The sequence below is a fragment of the Bos javanicus genome, chromosome 9 (genome assembly GCF_032452875.1).
Source record: "Bos javanicus breed banteng chromosome 9, ARS-OSU_banteng_1.0, whole genome shotgun sequence".
Classification (NCBI taxonomy): domain Eukaryota; kingdom Metazoa; phylum Chordata; class Mammalia; order Artiodactyla; family Bovidae; genus Bos; species Bos javanicus.
This window is the reverse complement of record NC_083876.1, coordinates 21757020-21771149: the sequence shown is the minus strand read 5'-3', so window position 1 is coordinate 21771149 and position 14130 is coordinate 21757020. Positions and strand designations below refer to the sequence as shown.

The following is a 14130-nucleotide window of genomic DNA, read 5'->3' as shown; positions in this document are numbered from 1 at the left end:
AACACCAATCCCATCGTCTCATCCTAATACTGTACTGAGGATTATAATCAGCTGGTTGTTGTTTTTGTTCAGTAAGTCATGTCTGACTCTTTGTGACCCCACGGCCTGCAGCACGCCAGGCTTCCCTGTCCTTCACTATCTCCCGGAGTTTTCTCAAATTCATGTCCATTGAGTCATTGAGGTCATCCAACCATCTCATCCTCTGCTGCCCCCTTCTCCTCTTGCTCTCAATCTTTCCTAGCATCAGGGTCTTTAATTGTGCTAAAATTTTGCTAATGAAGCTTCTGCTTCATTAGGACCAGGGAAGGTCCTCAGACTCTGCATTTCTAACAAACTCTCAGGTGGGAATTCCAGTCTGAGGACTACCCTCTGGGCAGCAAGGCCCTCAATCATGTTCCCTTTGGGTTTGGTTTATGTACGTTTTTCTCCCTCTAGAATGCAAGATACCTGGAGGGCAGAAACTAGGACTCATAACTATGTATCTCTTCCAGCATCTAGCATGATAACTTGTGCAAATATAGAATCCCAAGAATACTGGTTACAGTGGTTAAATTAAAATAACAAAAAGGTAAACCCCAAATACAGAAAGAAAAGGGGAAGAAAATATTTATTAGAAAGTAAAAATGGAAAACTTGCGAATAGACTATGACATTCCAAATGAATCAATTTTGCTGAGTAAAAGAAATGATTTTACAATGTTTGAATGCACTGTCTTGAGAAAATGATATTGGATTGGCCAAAAAGTTCATTCCAGTTTCTTCCTGGTAGATGGAAAAACCCAAATGAACTTTTTGGCCAACCCAATACAACAGCCAGGGAAATATTTAGGGAAAAGCAGAGATGACGATTTTCTTATGAGACTGACAAGTGACACCTCTTAAAGGAATTTCCTCTTTCAAATTTCAAAGAGGTATATTTCACTGCACACATGAAAATGGCTACATTCGTTTCTAAGGGCTGTGTATGGGTAGGCATCATATAATACCTTCACAATTTATTTAGCATAGGGCTTTGTCTTTAAGCGAGTATGAATAATTCCTCAGCACTGCTGTCCTTCTTAAGCATAAATCTATAAAGTAGGTCTTGGTGCATCACATCTTGGAGCATAAGAAAATAATACAGTAAAAAAGACAGTAATACGTAGAGCTGACCCTTGTTGATATGTGAAATAAATATCTTGCCAAACAGTAACAAGGTTTCCAGTGAAAAATGCTATGTTGAAATGGTTGTGAATTTTAAGCTTGTACAGATTCTGGTTTTTAAGCATAAAAACATACATTCCATCCCGTGGTCTTCTAGTGATAAACACTTCTGAGGTCACCACTTTTGTTCAGTGGGTAGAACTATTTCTCAACATGTGCTAGTCTAGATTTGAGTTGTTTACATTTTCTCCTACACTGCTTTCTTCCATTTTCTGTAGCACAGAAAATGAAGTATAATATTCATTTGTTTTTGCTACAGCAGACATGTCCTTCCAATCGAGCTCTCTCCACGGGCACCACTGACAGAGAAGCAAAATCAAGGCCTTCCTTCACCTTATGGCTCCCATATGGAGATTGTTCAGTCTATCTCATCTACTCAAAGCATATCTGATGAGTAGTCAACCTCCCTCCTTGACAGTTTATTACTGATCTCTGTAAATTGGAGGCTATAAATCTGACAGCAGCATTACAACCTCTGAATTGAATGTATAATTTAATTTGTAAACTCATGTTCTCCATTTCGAGAACTGTAATAAAACCGAGTGTGTGCTGATTTTCTAACATGGATTTGTTGTTCCGTTAGTTTGAGAGTCGACATGGCTTGCCTCTTTGACATGTGAATTCTTAAACCCTGGTTTCTTTAGTAGCTCTCGTCTCTTTCTCCTATTCTTTTTAGTGAGGAATGGCTCTGAAGTTTCTTATTTCAAATTACATGAAACGTTGATTAATCTCATAGATTTATTTAAGTACTTTTGTTATTGTATATTTTTAAAAGACTCTGAGCGGCAGAAGGGCAGAATTCTGTAATTAATCAGGATTGCCTAGCTCTGTTACTCCAGTGGCGGTGAATTGGTTCCCAGTAGGAGAGTTAATAGAAAAACATTCAATTTCAAAATGGCCTGGATGCATCAAAGGGATTAAGCTGTAATGCTTTTAATCCCTGTAACTCAAACAAAGAGAAAATTTCCCTGAGCAATGAACTGCATAATGTATTTGTGGGCCAGAGAATGATCAGAGTGGAGCATCGGCTAAGCAGTCAGCCCTGTAGCCCAGGATCTCACTGGGCACAGCTAGAGTTACAGCCCAGGGGATTTAGATGTTTGCTTTTAAACTTAGAGTACTGTTACTTTAAAAGCAAAATGTTTTGCTTTTAAACTTTTAAAATGGGTACCATTTTGGAAAGTTCTAGTCTCTGGAGCTCCCAAGCTCTCAAAGACTGTACCAATAAACCTTCAGGTTAAATCTCCAAGTCAGGAATGGCAATTACTTGGCACACCTGGCGCACTTCCCTCACTTCCAAGGCCCATGATGACAGGCCTGGCTTTTTCACTTCCTGTCAAGACTACCTCTGAATTGCTTTATATCTGTATCCCTCTTCCAGGTCTTTTAATTTGCTTGATCAAATTTCTCACAGTTCCCAAACATCTGCTGGACTATGTCAAAGAGCATATAAGTACAACTCAAAAAATATATTTTCTTCAAATAACCTGTGTTTATTTGGACTCTTCTGGGTAGTGTTATTTTAATGAAGGTTTTTATCTTGAGAAAATTATAGATTCACATGCAGTGGCGAGAAATAATATTAATACGTAGACATCCATGTGCCCATTTCCTAGTTTCTCCCAAAGGCAGCCTCTTGCAGAACTAGAGAACAATATCACAGCCAAGAAGTTGACAGTGACACGGTCAAGATACAGAATCTGCCCATCATTACAAGGATCTCTCCTGTCGCCCTTGAGAGTCCCACCAACTTCTCACCTGTCCCCATCTTTCCTTTAAACCTCTGGGAACCACAGACCTGTTTTCTATTTCTATAATTTTGCCATTTCAAGGGTGTTATACAAATGGAATCATGAAATATGCAACTTTTTTTTTTTTTTCCTGACTGTCTTTTCCCACAGAGCATAATTCTCTGGAGATTCATCCAAGTTGTTTTGCAGAGCAATAGCTTGTTTTATTGCTTCATGGTATGGATATACTTTGTTTCTTTAATCATTCATCTGCTGAAGGACTTCTGGGTTGTTTCCTGTTTGGAGCTTTCACAAACAAAGCTGCTATAAAAATTTGTGTATAGGTTTTTGCAAACATGCCTTTTTTCTCTGTGAAAAAAAAAAAATGTACCCAGAGTACAACATGGTAGTTGCAAGGCTTAATTTTTTAAAGAAAACTCCAAGCTTTTGCAGAGCGGTTATAAGATTTTACATTCAGAGCAGCCATGAAAGAGACCCAGTTTCTCTGAATTCTCGCCAGCATTTGATATTGTCACTATTTTTTATTTTTGTTATTCCCATAGCTGTGAACTGATATCTTACTGTGGTTTTAATTTGTATTTCCCTAATGGCAGATGACATTAAAAAGCTTTTTTCATGTATTTACTTGCCATCTGTATATTCTCCTTGATAAAATATCTCTTCATGTCTTCTGCCCATTTTTAAATCGGATCATTTGGATTTTTGTGGCTGAATTTTAAGAGTTGTTATATATTTTAGATACTGGTCCTGTGTCAGATACGTGGTTTGCAAGTAGTTCCTCCCAGTCTGTAGCTTGTCTTTTCATCCTTTTCACAGAGTCTTGCGTGGAGCAAAAGTTTTTAATTTTGAGAAGTACACATTAACAATTTAAAAAAATAGATTGCTTGGTGTCAAATCTAAGAACTCTTTCCTGAGCCCTAAATCCTGAAGAATTTCTCCTGGTCATTTGTGTTTTTTATTTTTATTTTTTTCTAAAATTTTTATAGGTTCATGTTTATGCTTAAGGGTGTGATCTCATTTTGTTTGATTTTTGTATGAGGTGTAAGACTCAGGACTAAGTCCCCCCTCCTCTGCTTTCTTCCTCCCTCCCCTACCCCAACTATCTCTTTTTCTTTCTCTCTTTCTTTCTACCTGTGCTGTGCTATGTCCAGTTGTTCAGTTGTGTCTGACTCTTTGCGACACCACGGACTGTAGCCCACCAGGCTCCTCTGTCTACAGAATTTTCCAGACAAGAATACTGGAGTGGGTTGCCATGTCCTTCTCCAGGGGATCTTTCTGACCCAGGGATCAAACTTATGTCTCTTCCATCTCCTGCATTGGCAGGCGGGTTCTTTACCAATGAGTCACCTGGAAAGCCCTTCTTTCCACCTATGGATTCTCAATTACTTCAATTGGAAAAACTACTATTTATCTATTGATTGATTTTGTGTCTTTGTCAAAAATCAATTTGGTGTATTTGTGAGGGTCTATTTCTGGGTTCTGTTCTAATGATCTGTGTATCTGTCTCTGTACAAATACCACAGGATTGATTAGTTATGTAATTAAGTCTTGCAAATGGCTAGACTGGTTCCTCCTACTTTATTCTTCTCTTTCAAAATCATTCCCGTTCCTTTGCCTGTCCACATAAATTTTAAAATTGTTTTGTCTAAATTTACAAAAGAGTGTTGCTAGAATTTTGCTAGGGTTGATATTAATCTTGTATATCAGTTTTGGAGAGCATTAACATCTTAATTACATTTAGTTTTCTAATCCATCAACATGGTATATCACCTCATTTATTTAAAGTTTTGATTTCTTTCATCAGCATTGTGTAGTTTTTAGTATATAAATCCTATACATGGATTGCTGGATTTATACCTGAGTATTTCATTTTTCGAGAAATTGTAAATCGTACTGTGTTTTTAACTTAGGGATCCATGTGTTCTTTCTGAGTACTAAGAACTTCAGTTTTGTCCAACTCTTTGTGACCCTGTAGCCACATGAACTGTAGCCTGCCAGGATCCTCTGTCCATGGGATTCTCCAGGCAACACTGGAGTGGGTTGCCATGCCCTCCTCCAGGGGATCTTCCCAACCCAGGGATCAAACTCGTGTCTCCTGCAGCTCCTGCATTGCAGCCAGATTCTTTACTGCGGAGCCACTGGGGAAGCCCATGTGTTCTTTACCAGTAGACAGAAATAAAATTGATTTTTTATGTTTGCCTTGTATCTTGTGACCTTGTTAGATTCAGTAGTTCTTGTAGTGTTTTGGGTGGATGTTACTTCTTATTCTCGATATATATACATTTTATTTCTCCCTCTTGCCTTATTGCATTGACTAGAACTTCCAGCACTATGTCGAATAAGAGTAGTGAGAGTGGACATTCTTGCCTTGTTACTTATATTAGGGGAAAAGCATTCAGTCTTTTGCCATTAGCTATAGGTATTTTGTAGATGCTTTTATCAATCTGCTTCCCCTGTAGCCCAGCAATAAAGCATCTGCCTACAATGCAGGAGACACAGGAGACTCGGGTCTGATCCCTGGACTGGGAAGATTCCCCTGGAGGAAGAAATGGCAACCTACTCCAGTATTCTTGCCTGGAGAATCCCATGGACAGAGGAGCCTGGCGGGCTACAGTCCACGGAGTCGAAAGGAGTCAGACACACTGAACACTCATGCAGGGTCTTATCAAACTGAGGAAGCGCTCTTCTACTTCTGTTTTTATGAGTTTTTTAAAAACATTAGGAATAGGTATTATATTTTGCTTTTTTATGCATCAGTTGATATGATCACATGATCTTTCTTCTTTGGCCTCTTAATATGGGAGAGTACAGTGGTAGATTTTTGAATATTAATAAGACTTACATCTGTGGAATATATCTGAATTACAGGGTGTAATTCTTTCTGTATGCTGTTGAATTCTATTTGCTAATATTTTGTTAAGTATTTTTGCATCTATATTCACTAGCGACATTAGTCTGCAGGGCTTTTTTTTTTTTGGGGGGTACTGTTTTTGTATGGTTTTTGGTATGAAGGTTACATTAGTTTCATAAATTGAATTCTGAGGTATTTCCTTCTTTTTCATTTTCTGCAAGAGATTGTGTAGAATTTCATTTTGATTCACATATTACATAGATATACATATTCTTGGAAGAATTCTCCAATGAACATACCTACATCTAGGCATGGGGATTTCCTTTTTAGGTAGTTTTAAAATTATGAATTCAGTTTCCTCTGTCTTTTAATTGGTGTATTTATATTCTATTTAATATAATTATTAATGAATATATTTAATATAATTATTGATATGTTAGAACTTAAGTCTGCCATCTCATTTTTTTTTGGTTTTCTGTATGTTCTTTCAATTTTTCATTTCTCTGTCTTTTTCTTGGACTTTGGTGTATTCACTGAACATTTTTTTAGAATTCCACTTTTATTCTAAATAAAATGGGACTTTATTTTACTTAATTTAAAAAAACCCATTTCATAGAACTTAAAAAAATCTTTTCATATAATTCAAGGTGTTATATTATATATGTATAACATTATAGCCTGCTAATACTGTCATTTTACCAGTTTGGGTAAAATATAAAACTCTTTTCTCTATAATTGTCTTAAATATTTCCTTTACATTCATTTAGAAGTATAGCATACAGTGTTAAAACTTATGCATTGGCCATGGAACTAATTTAGAAAATTCAAAAAGAAAAAGTGTATTTTTTAATTTGTATTTCTGCTCATTGTACTCTTCCCTCCTTTCTGATGTTCTTTCTAAGGTGTAAGCTTCTTTCTTCTATTATTTCCTTTCTTCTCAGACAAATTTACTTAGCTATACTTTTAGGATGTCTGCTGATAACAAACTCTGTTTTCCTTTATCTGAGAATGTCTACTTCTTCTTTATTCCTAAAGGTTATTTTTCCCTGGGCATAGGATTCAAGGTTGACAATTATTTTCATTCAGCACTTCAAAAATATTGTGTCACTTAAAGTTTAATTATGACGTGTTTTAGGGTGGATTCTTTCACTTTATTCTGTTTATGGTTTGTTAAGCTTCTTGAATCTGCTAGTTTATGTTCCCTGTCAAATTTGGGAACTTGTCACCCACTTGGAGTACTTTTGCAGCACCACCCTCTTCCTTCTCCCATTCTAGGATTCTAATGACATAAATGTTGGATTTTTTTTTTTTTTTTATAGTTTCATCGGCCCCTGAATCTCTTTTGTGGTTTATTTTTTGTTGTTGTTGGGGGGGTTGTTTGGTTTTTTGTTTGTTTATTTTTGTCTTTCTAAAGGATATTTTCCCTTGGTTGGTTATATTGGGTGATTTCTATTGTTCTATCTTCTTGTTCATTGGTTCTTTCCTCTGTCCCCTCCATTTTTCTGTTGAACACATCTACTGAACTTCTTAATTTAAATTGTTATATATTTTTTCAATTCTAAAATTTACATTTGGTTCTTTTTTGTATCTCCTATTTCTTTGCTGAGACTTTCTGTGTCTTTGCTGAGGCTTTCTAATTTTTCATTTGTTTCAAGCATATTTGTAATTGCTAATTGCATTTTTATCACAGTTGCTTTAAAATCTTTGTCAGGTACTTCCTGACAAAGTGATGTTGTTATCCACTAATTTTTCAAAATTTAGTTTGAGATCTTTTTGGTTATTGATATGTTATGTAGTTTTTGTTTGAGCTTCCCAGTTGGCTCAGTGATAAAGAATCTGCCTGCAATGTAGAAACTCAGGTTCGATCCCTGGGTTGGGGAGATCCCCTGGAGAAGGAAATGGCAACCCACTCCAGTATTGTTGCCCAGGAAATTCCATGGACAGAGGAGCCTGGCAGGCTACAGTCAGTGGGGTCACAAGAGTCAAATATGACTTAGCAACTAAACTACTACCTAGCTGAGCTATTTCAAACCCTGAAACATGATGCTGTGAAGGTGCTGCACTCAATATGCCAGCAAATTTGGAAAACTCAGCAGTGGCCACAGGACTGGTAAAGGTCAGTTTTCATTCCAATCCCAAAGAAAGGCAATGCCAAAGAATGCTCAAATTACCGCACAATTACACTCATCTCACACGCTAGTAAAGTAATGCTCAAAATTCTCCAAGCCAGGCTTCAGCAATATGTGAACCATGAACTTCCAGATGTTCAAGCTGGTTTTAGAAAAGGCAGAGGAACCAGAGATCAAACCACCAACATCCACTGGATAATTGAAAAAGCAAGAGAATTCCAGAAAAATATCTATTTCTACTTTATTGACTATGCCAAAGCCATTGACTGTGTGGATCACAATAAACTGTGGAAAATTCTGAAAGAGATGGAAATACCAGACCACCTGACCTGCCTCTTTAGAAACCTATATGCATGTCAGGAAGCAACAGTTAGAACTGGACATGGAACAACAGACTGGTTCCAAATAGGAAAAGGAGTACGTCAAGGCTGTATATTGTCACCCTGCTTATTTAACTAATATGCAGAGTACATCATGAGAAATGCTGGGCTGGAAGAAGCACAAGCTGGAATCAAGACTGCTGGGAGAAATATCAATCATCTCAGATATGCAGATGACACCACCCTTATGGCAAAAGTGAAGAAGAACTAAAGAGCCTCTGGATGAAAGTGAAAGAAGAGAGTGAAAAAGTTGGCTTAATGCTCAACATTCAGAAAACAAAGATCATGGCATCCGGTCCCACCACTTCATGGGAAATAGATGGGGAAACAGTGGAAACAGTGTCAGACTTTATTTTTCTGCACTCCAAAATCACTGCAGATGGTGATTGCAGCCGTGAAATTAAAGGATGCTTGCTCCTTGGAAGGAAAGTTATGACCAACCTAGACAGCATATTCAAAAGCAGAGACATTACTTTGCTAGCAAAGGTCCATCTAGTCAAGGCTATGGTTTTTCCAGTAGTCATGTATGGATGTGAGAGTTGGATTGTGGAGAAAGCTGAGTGCCGAATAATTGATGCTTTTGAACTGTGGTGTTGGAGAAGACTCTTGAGAGTCCCTTGGACTGCAAGGAGATCCAACCAGTCCATTCTAAAGGAGATCAGTCGTGGGTGTTCATTGGAGGGACTGATGTTGAAGCTGAAACTCCAATACTTTGGCCACCTGATTCGGAGAGCTGACTTATTTGAAAAGACCCTGATGCTGGGAAAGATTGAGGGCAAGAGGAGAAGGGGACAACAGAGGATAAGATGGTTGGATGGCATCACCAACTCAAAGGACATGGGTTTGGGTGGACTCCAGGAGTTGGTGATAGACAGGGAGGCCTGGCGTGCTGCAGTTCATGGGGTTGCAAAGAGTCGGAGACGACTGAGTGACTGAACTGAACTACAGGTTGAGTACTTTTTTACTGGAACTTGGACATTTTTGGAATTATGTTGTGAGACTCTGGATCTTACAGAGTCATTTAATTTTAGGTGGTTTTGTTTAAGTGTTTCTTTTCTTTTGTGACACTACTCCAGCAGGGAATCTTGCTTTGTTGCATTATGTGAAGGTATAAGTCCAGGTTTCCCACTGGTCCTTTCTTGAACTTGGGGAGAAGGAGGCTGCTCCTTGTTACTTCTGGATGGAGATGGGAGTTTTAGCTTCCCATGTGTTTTCCAGTGACAATTCCATGTATTGTTAACCCCTGGTGGCTTTGTTACCCCTGGAAAGATCTGAGTCTCCATGAAGGCTCCTCTGATACTACCCCACTGGAAATGGGAGTCCTTCATTCTTCCAGGTGAGAGAGGCAGTCCACACTTCCCACACGGTCTCCATGGACACTGTATGGGCTGAATGGCTTATTACTGCCAGGTGAGGATGAAAACTCCAGTTCCATATTGAGCCTTCTCTGACAACATCCTGGTGAGGGTGTTGAGGTGCCTTGTTACAGCTTCTTGAGATCGGAAGCCTAGGCTCCACTTAGCTTTTATTGGCATGCGTAGGTGGTACTGCAGGTTTTTTTCTGATGTTTGGCTGGAAAAGAGCAGATGTGTAAATGCTTTCTTTCTTTATAACTTCTTTCCTTCCTTCCTTTCTTCTCTTTTATGATCCTTCGACTAGAGACAGAGAGAAAACTCAGGGGGCTGTTTTATCTGAACCCACATGTACTTCAGGATTGTTGAGTTTTCCAGCTTTCAGTCTGGGATATAGGATGCAGAAAGAAAATCCAGAGAACTCACTGCTGTGTTAATCCTTGTGTGCTAATTTCCACTGCCAATCTGCCATCTTCTCTTTACCTTTCAGAGATTGCTTATGGTTGTTTTGTATGTAATATCCATGGTTTTTAGTTGTTCTCAGTTGGAGGAATGGGAGAAAGACATGTATACTCCATGTTCCCAGAAGCAGATATCCAGGTCTATCTTTTTATTCACTCGAAAAGTTTAGAAAATATCCTGGGGTGTTTTCAAGCAAAGTAATTATTAGGTGTAGAATCTGAGAATGTTTAAAATGCCCAGAAGCCATAGACAAAATTTGAAAATAATCCATTTTTCACAATCGCATCAAGAAAGTTACTGCTGTTAGAAAACTGGAACATCCAGCTTCCCCCTGGAAACAAAAGTTGTACCATCACTCCTTGCATGCCAGTCATCTGCACACTTGTTCACTGATTCCGAGACACCTCCTAGATACTGACTAGATTTTTTTGTCCTGGTTTTTGCAGAGACCCACTGTGTATTGAGACACTCCAATACTTTCTCTGGCTCATAGCACTGATGGCTATAATAAAACTATTTACACAAAGTTGTTTATGACTTCTAATATTACTCCTCTGTAATATTTGCATTTTGAAAGAGAGATACCACAAAAAGAGCAATCTTCAGCAAATGAGTGGACCTTATTCAATAATATCCTTTCCAACAGCAGTATGTCAAATTTTCTGAGAAGGCAGAGAAAAAATTTACTAGAATTCTTCAAATTGAAAGCAACTGGTAACCACTTTATGACTTTATGTTAAGACTAGCCCTGTATAGTGCTGTGTGTATTTCCTACAGAGGTGAAATATTGGTAAATATCTTTACTTTCTATATACATTCATGAGGACTTTCTACAGGAAAAGTGTATATGTAAGGGTGTAAGTATGCTATACTCTGCTTGATCAAAAAAACCTGGTTTATAGCATAAGAAGAGATTAGTCTTATAGGGGATCATATTGGCCAGGCTCTCCCAGTTCTAAAGAGTTGCTTCTCCCCATGGAAGCTCAGCACAGTCATTAAGAGTGTGGTTCTAGGTTCGGGGAGGCCTGGTCACTGCCTTTTACTGGAGGAATTGTCTCAATGACTTTCTGAACCCCAGTTTTCTCATCTGTAAAGTAGACATAATATTATCTATCTCGTATAAGATAATTCATGTAAAGTGCATCGCAAATGTAGGTCCAGACACATGGCACAGACTCAGTATGTGTTAGGCACATGTGTACTCGTGTGTGCTCAATCACTTCAGTTGTGTCTGACCCTTTGTGACACAGGCTCCTCTGTCCATGGGATTCTCCAGGCAAGAATACTGGAGTGGGTCGCCATGCCCTCCTCCAGGGAATTTACCAACCCAGGGATTGAACTCATGTCTCCTGTGTCTCCTGCATTGCAGGCAGATTCTTTACTCACTGAACCACCTGGGAAGTGTTAGGTATTAGGAATTAAAACCTTCAAATTAATAAGGTAGCCTCCCTTTAACAGGCACACGTGTAGTTCTGGGGACCTGCATCAATGTTGTATTTTCTTCTTGAAAAATTCTCTGTAGAAATGGGAGGCTAGGAATCTTAGGTGATGTCAAAGAAGCTTGTGATCCCATGAGGGCCAAGTCCGCCTGCCTGTGTATCATTACATCTTAACTTCTCTGTAGACTGGACTGGAATATACACACCCTGTATATCTTTGAAACCTCTGAAACTTCCACAGATAAAACGTCTTGCATCTCTCTTCTAATCACATTGTCATTGCTTCAGGCCATTTCAAAATGAGAGGTGTGTACTGAGCATGAATCAAAACACATTGTGGGTTGACTTCCCTGGTGTTCCAGTGGTTAGGAATCCACCTTGCAATGCAGCGGATACAAGTTTGACCCCTGGTCAGGGAACTAAGATCTCACATGCTGAGGAGCAACTAAGCCCACCCACTACAATACTGAGCTCTCATGTCATAACTAGAGAGTCTGTGCATTGCAACAAAAGATCCTGCATGACTCAAAGAAGATCTTGCATGCCTCAAATAAGACCTGATATAGTCAAAGTAAGCAAATAAATAAACAAACAAAATAAAGAGATTGCTACTACTATCTTAAAATACACACACACACAACCAAACCCACAACACATGGAGGGTGGGCAGTGGAAAAGATGCCTGGATGGCAAGAATTTTCCTTGAATTGGTTATCTTACAAACACGAGCCAGTTTGCTAAAATGCTAGTCATGTTTGTAAGTAAAGCAAGTTTATTGCTTTAGCTACACCCTATGATTACAGGAAAAGGTATGCCTACCTTTTAATGTCTCCATTGCCAAATCCTTGATAGCAGATAAACTTTGACACGGTCTCAGCAACCCGAGTTAATCCAGGTTTCAACGGCAATAACATGGCTGTTTCATTCAAATCTAGAACTGCGATAAAAACAAAACAGAATTGAGCATGTGCAGGGCTCTGTAAGGCCTAAGAGTGAAGGCTGACTTACTGCATCGCCTCTGGACTTCAGGTTAATAGTGAGGAGTGCAGTGAGACCCATCTGTGGGAAGCCCTCCAACCACACTTAACCTGGTCTGAGTCTCTCAGGATTCATTAGGTGCCCAGGAACTTCCTGGTGTGCATTTTGTGACCTCAGATAGCTGAGCCCAGCATACCATATGCTATTTCAAAGACACTAAAGAGCTGTTAAGTTGAATTTTTATGTAGTTGAGTTAAACGGAAGAGAAACCAAGGTTTAAAAGCTCAGTTCCTCTGGAAGAAGGGGAAACAAAGGGAATCAGCACTTTGAGGGAACTTAGCATTTACCAAGAGGAAGGAGCAATATTTTGTTGGCAGGATAACGTTTCGGCAAAGAACAGAGACAGACAAGGCAAATGTACTTGTCACTGTCCCAAACCTGGACCACTTAGTGAGAGAATTAACATGACTCCAGCAAGGTGATTCTTTTAGCCTTTGACTATTCGGCATTCAGTCATGTCTGACTCTTTGTGACCCCTTGGACTATAGCCTGCCAGGCTCCTCTGTCCATGGAATTCTCCAGGTAAGAATACTGGAGTGGGTTGCCATTCCCTTCACCAGGGAATCTTTTCAACCCAGGGATCTAAGCCAGGTCTCCTGCATTGCAGGTAGATACTTTACTGTCCAAATCACATCTTTACCCTTTGAAGGGAGAAGCAAGATACAGGAGGCAGAGCTGCGGAAGGAGGAAATGAGCCATTTACACAGATTCTCATTACATTTCTTCAGCACCTCTCAAGACAAGATTTGAAGTGCTATGATATCCCATAGTACCCACAGCCCTAAAAACATCAATGTCTACTAGAACAGTATGTTATTTTCTCAAAGAATATGCATTTTCATAGTAATCAAAGAGGTGAAGTAAAGGTGTGAGGCCACCAACTCTTACTGAGCAATGTCTCACCTATCTGTCTGCCTGTATATCTATCCATCTGTCATCTGTCTTTTCTTCTATCCACCCATCTATCTGTCATCTATTTATCTAGAGAGAAGCAGAGACAGAAGAGAGAGAGAACTCAAGGTGTTAGTGTCCTCAGTCAGTGGGGTTTAATGTCAATCCCTCACAATGGTGATCTTACCATCTTCCCCTGAGGATACCACCTGATGGAAAATGGTATGTGATGAAAAACAATTGTCATATATTGTACTAATTGGAAGTAGATGCTGATTATATGTACTTAACTTTATCTTCCTTTGTCATCCTGCCCACCTTTTTCCTTTTCCTCGTCACATGCCCACAGTTATTTTTACAAAGTTTATGTGAGTATAGTCTAGCCTCCTTAGGCTATTCAAATGTCAAAAATATTGAGGCCTTGTTTTCCCTTTAGTCATCATGCAGATGCTATTATTTGGATGGCTGCCAGGTACTTTTGTGAGTGTGAACTGTATGAGCATCTAGCAGAAATTACATTTATGGCAGTGCATATCATTTTCAACTTTTTAGGCCATCAGCCTTAAAATGACTGAGTTGGTTATCTATATGTTGATAATCCTGGGGCTCAGAGGGAGCCCTCAGTTAAGGTTCCA

At 39.0% G+C, this 14130-nt stretch overlaps 1 long non-coding RNA gene across 5 annotated transcripts in view; it reads right to left on the bottom strand.

The window, feature by feature from the left end:
* LOC133253722 (uncharacterized) overlaps positions 1–14130 on the bottom strand; it is a 211503-nt gene that overhangs the window by 42800 nt on the left and 154573 nt on the right. For all 5 annotated transcript variants that reach the window (XR_009738395.1, XR_009738394.1, XR_009738396.1 and 2 more), the window contains one exon: positions 12386–12497. This is a non-coding gene — a long non-coding RNA (uncharacterized LOC133253722). The remainder of the gene's footprint in view (positions 1–12385; positions 12498–14130) is intronic.